The 9325-nt window shown below is 44.4% G+C and overlaps 1 pseudogene; it reads left to right on the top strand.

Moving 5' to 3' along the window:
• Positions 1–965: 965 nt before the first annotated feature.
• Positions 966–2401, top strand: LOC113118026 (uncharacterized; annotated as a pseudogene).
• Positions 2402–9325: the final 6924 nt, after the last annotated feature.

The following is a 9325-nucleotide window of genomic DNA, read 5'->3' as shown; positions in this document are numbered from 1 at the left end:
GCTAGTGACATGCTAGTCACATGCTAATCATGCTAGAAACATGCTAGTCACATGCTTATCATGCAAGTCACTTGCTAGTAACATGCTAATCATGCTAGAAACATGTTAAAACATGCTAGTAACTTGCTTATCATGATAATGACATGCTAGTAACTTGCTAATCATGCTAATTCAAATTGAAGCTTTTTATTTCTTACAGTTTATAGGGGATGGGGGCGTGACGTCACTGATCTAGCGCCGCGGTGGCTGATGGGAAAAATCGCCATTTTGTGAGGCCACTTGTTGTTACGCGCCAATGAAGTCGTAGCTATGGGAAGAACATGTTGTGTCGTTGGATGTAAGGTCCGTTCACACGATCGAAGGGGCAAAAAATTAGACAACGGACTTTCTTTTTATTGTTTTCCGGCCTGGAAACAGAATGAAGGGAGTTGTGTGTCCGATGTAACCAAGCGGAGACGGATGGCCTGGATATCCGCCATAAGACGCACGGACATACACTTCGCAGACATCCCACGATCACTGAAAGTGTATTCCAGGCATTTTCATTCGGGTAAGTGTATAAACTTCACTTAGCAAATGATTATGTGTTCTTATTTTGTTCTGTTCCCGAGTGGAGTAGTCTTAGGTTCCTTTGCATTTTGTAACTTAGCACTATTCACTCGACACTGTGGCACAGTGAGCAAGCTAAGTTAGGCTAGTTCAAATAAAGTGCGCTAAATGAATGTGACCTAAAAAAGCACCCAGAATGTCTGAGGGGTAATCCAGCGGAATCTAGAGACCAATTTTTGATCACTATGACTGAAGCACGATAAATTCTCTTAACATTTGTATGTGTGCCACCTGTTAGTATTGTTTGCCACATGAGTTAAGTTGGAACTGAAGTATATAGCATTCCCACTGTTGTTTGCAATATTTTGTTTCAATTCGGATAATTTTGTCTCCCCAAAGGTAAACCAGCATATGAGATGGATGAGTCTCATCCAGACTGGGCTCCAGCCCTGCACCTGGGTCACTTTGAAGTCACAGTCACAGTCACAGCCACAGTGTCAGATCGGCATGCCCGCAGACAGCATAGACATCATTTGAGAGAATCTGAGGGAGGAGGCCACAATGATCAAAACATCATGAACGAAGATGAGAGAGAAGATTCAGAAGAAGAGGGATATAGGGATCAAGCAGAGGCAGCTGTGGAAGAGGAAGAATACAGGGAAACGACAGAAACAGACCAACTAGCGGCTAAGAGACTAAGAGTAGAATGCCAGTTCTGTGAGCAAAGCAGTGCAGAAGTAACGCGCCTTTTGCAAGAAAATAGGGAGCTTCAGTCTGAGTTAAACAAATTGAAGATGGAGGAAAAGTTTTTCAAAGATAATACAGAGAAGGTACGATATTATACGGGACTTCCATGTTTTGCAATTTTGTTTTCAATGTTTACTACTGTTAAGCCCTTCCTGCCAGTTGCAAAGAAGCTGTCACAGTTTCAAATGGTTTTACTGACACTCATTCGTCTAAGGCTTGATCTTCCAATCCAGCATCTTTCACACATTTTTAATGTGTCACGTAGAACTCTTTCTGCTACCTTTGCAGACACCATAGATGTGCTGGATGCACGCCTCGCTCCCTTGTTGTACTGGCCTGAGCGGCACTGTTTACAAGCCACAATGCCACCTCAATTTCTGCAAGCTTTTGGAAAGCGTTTTGCGATTATTGTTGACTGTTTTGAAATACGTACAGAGAGGCCGTCAAATTTAATGGCGCGTGCACAATCATTTTCCCACTACAAAGGTACACACACAATGAAATACTTGATAGGAATTACACCCCAAGGCCTAATTTCATTTATTTCTAAGGGATGGGGGGACGAGCATCTGACAAGCACATAACCGAGAATTGTGGGCTTCTTAACAAACTGTTGCCTGGTGATTTAGTGTTAGCAGACAGAGGCTTTAATATTAAAGACAGTGTGGTAATGATGTGCGCGGAAGTTAAAATTCCTGCATTCACTAAACGCAGATGTCAACTTGATGCTAAGGATGTGGAAGACACACGTGCTATAGCACACCTTAGGATACATGTAGAAAGGGTAATAGGTAGCTTGCGCAATAAGTACACACTGTTACATAACACCATACCAATTAGTTTGTTGCTTCCCTGTAAGGATGAAGAATTTACCCTTCTTGATAAAATAGTTAATGTTTGTTGTATTCTAGTTAACATGTGTCCAAGTGTTGTTGTAAGGCCAGATGAAACAGAAAAGTGTGCATGTTATATGGTAAAAAGACCCCTGGAGAAATTTGGTGTGTGTGAATGTGTGGTACCCTCCTGATATTGAACATGTTTGTATTTGGGGTGTGTGTACCTTCTTTAGAATGAACATGGTATGCTATTTGTACATTAAATACTTCAGATGAAAATGGATGACAATTTGAACATTAAACATTTTTTAATACAAAAAAAAGATCCTGCAAATGTTTTTGTTTCTTGTGCTTCTTGTGTTGAACTACTTTGAAACACTGAATTTCAAGTAACAAGTTTCAAGTAACAGGCTAATACTCTGAGTCAAGTAAAACATTTAAAAAAAAAACAACTCTTAACTGAGTAGGCCTAAGTGCAATTCTTTCATGAACAACAGCCACTTCTTTACTACTGCTCTTTTTCACTTGGGACATGAGGCTGCATGTCCTTTGAGTGGTATTTTGCAACAAGTTCTGGGAGGCACACTTTCTTGAAGAATTCTTGTGCTTTCTGTAGACGAGGTTCCCAGAACTCCTGGTCTGGAAAGACACGCACCACTGTGAAATCGTTTTCGGTCCAAACAACAAGATCACAGTGATTTGATTGGGTGACAAAAATTTGTGTCTGGATCTGTGTGTAGAAGCGATGGTGTCTTTTCAACTGAAGGTTGTCTGATGACAACTGGAGACAAAAGTCTTTGTCCTTCATGTCCAATGCCTGCTGGATGTTGCAGGACCGATACTTGAAAGGACACTTCACCTCCAGGCAGCCCTTCCCACAGCATTCACACATAGTTAGGCCATCCGGTGACGCTCCGATTTCAGGGAAGCTACTGTTAATTATAAAGCCACACAGTTCAATTTTGAAATTTGTGTGAGATGCAGCTCTGGATTCAGTGTAGGCCTTTCTAGCATCCCCCTCATGACTGATACCCCATCTGGTTTGGACAGTTGATACTGTGTGCTGTATGTGTGGGTAACACACCTGCGTAAATACTGTGTGGGATGGCCTCTCCAGAGAGGTGGCATATACTGCATGTATTTTTGATGCTGTAATTCTTCCGCTTCTGTAATCATACCATGCAGATGACAGATGTTGTTGCCTGGTGTACTCTTCTACAGCTACTGCCTGCTCGTCAGTCACACTTACAGCATTTATGTGCTTCTCACAGGCCAGCAGGACAGCAGACAGGTCACTTGCATCTATGCTTTCATCATACAGGGATTTTGCCAGGCATGGAGGTAAAGAAGAGGATGGTGCAGCAGCTGTGTGTTGTGTGTATTGGGCATAGTACTTCTCCATCCCTGACAAACCAACAGCCTTGCTATGGTGCAGTAATGTATCAAGAAGCGGTGATAAATCTTCAAGATTACCTGGAGGAGTTTTCAGTTTCTGTGCCCGACTCCTTATGGCTGGTGCTGTGGACTGCATATTTATTCTCTGGTCTAATGTCTTTGTAACCCTTTTTACGATATAGTAACAGGGTAACGGGTAATTAGTTATCCTTAACAGTATTTGGACCAGTAACAGAAGATGCTAAATCTTTAAGAGTCAGTGGTTTGACATCAATAAAGACAGGAAACAGTAATTTGTGTTATTGTGATCACTCTTTGTTTAACAAAAGGAACAATAACAAACAGTGTAACAATTTAGTTCAGAGAATGTACATAAAGAAATAAGAAAATAATAAAGCCGGCATAAGTTTCCCTTAAAACAAAAGAAATAAAACCCAGTTCCAAAAATAGTCTTATTGCTCATTGGGGCCCTTTTTTCTTTGGTTGAATCAGTGTCGTGACAGTATCAGTATGCCAGTGCTCGTGGATCCTACCACACAATCCGTGAAGAGGGGAAAGTGAGACTGCGCATAGACTTATGCTCGTGGGTCCGTGGCTCGCCACCCAACGTAAGCTGGGAATCCAACATCCAATCCCAATTCAACCGGAAGGCTTCAACTCCAGGTCGAGCGTTACTTCCGATCCATGTGCGTCACTGGAATGAATCTGGCAAAAAAACCTGACCTTTGAGTCAATGAGTGGGTCTCTCTAAATTGGCTGTCTGATCAGCGGCAGCCGTCTGCCGATCGCGCTCTCTATAAAGTGTAAACATGACAACATAGCCGTCATCATATGTTTAACATCCTCATTAATTAATGAAATCCCGTTGGAGGGGATATTTATGTTTCTTACCCTATGGATGGTAATTAAATTGGAATTCAGATAGGCAACGAACAGCCATGCAGTCTTTCAGTCAGGAAGTAGCTAACAGGAAGTCAAGGCGAGCTCGATTGCCTGAAACTTTGGAGTTCAGTGACTGGTCAGGTCCTCACAAAAAGGAGCATGGGAATTGTAGTGTGAACAGTTTTTTCAAGGGGTAAATCGCTCTTTTTCTATCTTCTTATGCATTTGATCACTTATTGTAGATGATGTTTTTTTCTTTTTTTTTTCTCTAATACATAGAAAATGTACTTTGATTAATAAGCTTAAAACATTTATCTCAAGACTCAGTTAACTTTAAGAAAGGGATTATTATGCCAAGACTTCGTTTTAAGACCTGGTTACACTCTCCCCTCCTGAACTCATGTACGTCCCTGTACATGGAAGAGCTCAAATGTGCTTTATCTGAGGGGGGTATGGGAGGAAAGGTGCAGAGACTACTTGATCTTCATTCAAAACATAGGATAACACAGTGGTCAACCCATGGAGAAATGATTTAACAACTGTGACCAATGGGTTTCCGAGTACAGGGAAATCCAGTCGCCTTGACGGTTGACGTTCCCTTCCAGATTTCCTGACAGGAGCATCTGTGACTGCCATTCTCTCTGCTTCCTCTCTGGATTCAGTTCCATCCATTTCCGGTTTCTCTCCTTCCACAGACTCCTCAGTTGTTGTTTTGTCTACTTCCTCCTCACGCTCTGACATGTCAGGAGACACCGACTGCTGTTCATTACAGATGTCATTGACAACATCAAGTGTGGTCTCTTTCTCCACAGAATGCACTTCAGGTAAGTGGGTATGAGGCAGGTTACTTTTAATGGGGTCTGTTTCAGGTACTTGGTCGATGGGGGCGATGCTTTCAGTAAGTAAGTTTTCTGTATTACTGCAATGGTTGGTAAGTCTACTGGACCTCAGGGGACTGACTGGGGTATCAGTAGACATATCAAACAGTTCAAGGGAGCAATCTACAGTCTGGGCATTTACTGAGCTCTCGACAGAACAGGGACCTGGAGATACGGTATACTGCCTATGTCGTTCATTAGACAAGGATTCTCTGGGCTGTACTAGGCCTTCATGGACTGTGGGGATGAACACATTTGAGACCTCACTGAACCAATGGACTGGGATGGATTCATCCTCTTCCTCCTCTGAAGGGTCAGCATCCAGAACAGGATTTGCACTAGTTGCTAATCTGCGCTTTGCAGGTTGTTTGGCAGACTTGCTGCTTCCCTCCATAGGTAGGAATCCACATGGGAGGAGTAAGTCCCTGTGCAGAGTTCTTAATGGACCATCACTGACTTCGGGCTTGACAGTATAGACAGGTAGGGTACCTGCCCTGTTCACTACTACGTGGACGGTAGACTCCCACTTGTCTGAGATCTTATGCTTCCCCCGGATGCGGACGTTCCAGACTAGCACTCGGTCTCCAGGCTCCAAGTCTGAGGCGATCACTCGTCTGTCGAACCGTGTTTTGTTCTTGTGTGCAGTCTTTGCAGCATTACTCATGGCTATCTTGTAGCTCTCCTCAAGCTGTGATTTAAGGCTCTGCACATATTCGGAGTGTGACGTGTGTTGCTTGCCATGCAGCGGTAGTCCAAATGCCAGATCAACTGTTAGGCGGGGCTGGCGCCCGAACATCAGCTCATAAGGTGTGAACCCCGTCACATCATTTTTAGTACAGTTGTAGGCATGGACAAGGGGTCTGACAAAATCACGCCAATGGGACTTTTCTTGGTTCTGAAGGGTGCCAAGCATATTGAGTAAGGTGCGATTAAATCTCTCCACAGGGTTACCCCTGGGATTGTAGGGTGTTGTCCTCACCTTTTAAATGCCGGCCACTCGACAGAGTTCCTTTATCATGCGGGATTCAAAATCTGGTCCCTGGTCACTGTGTAGTTTTTCTGGCATTCAATAGTGCACCATAAAGTCCTCCCACAAACACTTTGCCACTGTACGGGCCTTTTGGTTGGAAGTGGGAATGGCCACAGCAAACTTTGTAAAGTGATCAGTGATCACAAGGATGTCTTTAGTTCCACTTCTGTCAGGTTCCAGGGAAAGGAAATCCATACATAGAAGTTCAAGGGGTCTTGTGGTCTTGATATTTATTAGGGGTGCAGCTCTCTCTGGAAGTGCTTTCCTCCGCACACACCTGCCCCAAGTCCTCACCTTTCTCTCCACATCAACAGCCATCCTTGGCCAATAGAACCTGGTCCGAATAAGGTCCAATGTACGGTCAACTCCCATATGACCCATATGGTCATGGAGACTAGTCAAAACTGCGCCAAGAAGCTCAGCTGGGAGGACAAGCTGGTAAGTTGTTTTGGGACCTTCTTGGCGTCGTCTGTATAAGACATTATTCACAAGTTCAAGGCGGCTTAATTTTCTTAAGAAGAAAGGAAGATCAGGAAGTTCATTTCGCAAGGTAGGGGGTGGTGTGTCACCTGTCTCAATTTGGGAAATGGCATGTTTTATACACTGGTCGGCCCTTTGTCTATCCGCCAGCTCAGCTTCAGACAGGTGAGGGATGGCGGGAAGTCCACCAGACTGGTCTGCTTGTTGATAGCATTGGGGCACCGCATCTGCATAGGCGGCAAGGCATTCAACTAAAACAACGTTTCTAGTGTTACTGTCATCAACCTGGGTGCTGTAAATAAGTTGTCTTTCACAGATTGCTTGTATAACTTCCTCATTAACAGCATTGGCATTATCTGGGTCAGAGAGATGGTCTTTGGTGAACTGGAAAATGCATTCCCTCTCTTTCTGTGGCTTTGGGTCATCCTCCAAGACTCCGTGTGGCCTGCGTGACAGACCATCAGCATCACCGTTCTGTTTCCCAGGTCGGTAGAGAAGCTTGAACGAGAATGTGGACAGTGCTGCCAGCCATCTGCAGCTCGTCGCATCCAGTTTAGCTGAGGTCAATATGTAAGTTAGCGGATTACTGTCAGTTACGACAGTGAACTGATTACCATATAGATAATCTGCAAACTTGTCGGTGACTGACCACTTCAACGCTAAGAATTCCAAATTATGTGCCGGATAGCGACTTTCACTCCGTGATAACCCTCTGCTCGCATATCCAATCGCTCTCAACTGGCCCTCCTGTTCTTGGTACAAAACTGCACCAAGTCCAGTGGTGCTGGCGTCAGTGTGCAGTACATAAGGTTTCTGAGGATCTGCAAAACCTAGCACAGGGGCGGTGGTAAGTTTTTCGATTACAGTCTCAAATGCTTGTTGGCAAGCAGGGGTCCATCGTTCCCCAAAGGGCTCTTTTGGGTCTCTGTATTCTGATCTTTTTGTCACTTTAGCTCTCTTTTGGGAAGGTGGGTAGCCAGAGGTTAGCTCATGGAGGGGCTTCACAATATTGGAGTAACCTTTAACAAACCTCCTATAGTACCCAGCGAACCCGAGGAAAGATCTTAATTCTCGCAGGCTCTTAGGGACGGGCAAGTCTTGAGAGCAGCAGTTTTTTTCTGGGTCAGTTTGTACTCCATTTCTAGACACCACATGACCAAGGTATCGGACTGATGTCTGAAAGAAGACACACTTTTCTGGGGAGAGTTTGAGGCCAAATTCTTTGAGACGGGATAGCACCTTCATCAACCTCTCTTCATGTTCTTCAAGGGTCTTGGAGAATATGATCAGGTCATCAAGAAAAACCAATACTTCCTTCAAGTGCATGGCCGCCATGCATTTCTCCATTAGCCTTTGGAACGTACTAGGTGCGTTAGTCACTCCTTGAGGCATCCGATTAAACTCCCAGAAGCCGAGTGGACACACAAAAGCTGTTTTTGGCTTATCTGCCTCTTCAACCTCTATCTGGTAGAAGCCAGATTTTAAATCGAGGACAGAAAACCACTGAGAGCCATTGAGTGCACAGAATGTGTCCTCTAGCTTTGGGAGAGAATACGCATCCTATATGGTCTGGACGTTCAACCGGACTTGGCCATTTTTCTTCCTCACAACCACGATTGGTGATGAAAATGGAGACTCTGAATCTCTGATGACTCCTGCATCAAGGAGCTCCTGGATGTGGTTTCGAACGGCCTCAATATCCTGAGGGTGGATTGGTCGTGCGCGCTGTTTGAAAGGAGTGTCGTCTGAAAGTTTTATATGATGTGTCACTTTGTCTGTTCGGCCAAAATCTGCATCATGTTTTGCAAACACGTCATGCATGTTATTTAGTTTCTCTGTGATGCGTTCTTTCCACACAGGCGGGATAGGGGACTCACCGAAATTAAAGCTCAGAGTGGACTTTTGGGAGGGCTCCGCTTCCGCCGTCTTTTTGGATGGTTCAGCTGACTCTGCATTGTGCTGCTTTAACAAGATGGTCTGGTAGGTAAACATTTGGGCTATTGTGCTCTTTGGGGGAATGACAACATCATGATCAGACTCATTACAAATTATGACTGGTAACTTATAGGGTCGCCGGAGGGGAAGATCAACCAGGCTGGCCTTTACAAGCAAGCCACCCGGCAAGGAGGGTAAGTTTGGGTGTTCAATCAGAACAGATTTCTCATTCTGGAATCCACTAACAGGGGAAACTCCCTCAAGTACGACAGTTTGGCCAGCTGGAACAATTTGAGCACTTTTCCCCAGTAATTTCACAACACCTTGGGGCTCAGGATGGGTTGTTTGGTTGTGTCTAACTTCAAGTACTTTAAGGACTGCTCGATAGCCATGTGGGATAGGCTGATGTTTAACCCCAGATTCGGAACAGATGTTTGTAAAGGACATCAAGGGTGTTGGTGCCTATAAGCACAAGGGGTTCTGTAATGGTGTTAAGATTTGGGACCACTAATGCAAGTGTGTTTACTTCAATTGGTACTCCAACAAACTCTTTCGGGAAAGTTACAGCTAGTTCAATGTACCCCAAGTAGGGG

Source organism: Carassius auratus, chromosome 18, assembly GCF_003368295.1.
Source record: "Carassius auratus strain Wakin chromosome 18, ASM336829v1, whole genome shotgun sequence".
Lineage (NCBI taxonomy): Eukaryota > Metazoa > Chordata > Actinopteri > Cypriniformes > Cyprinidae > Carassius > Carassius auratus.
The sequence above is the reverse complement of the archived record's forward strand: the minus strand, read 5'-3'. Positions and strand labels throughout refer to the sequence as shown.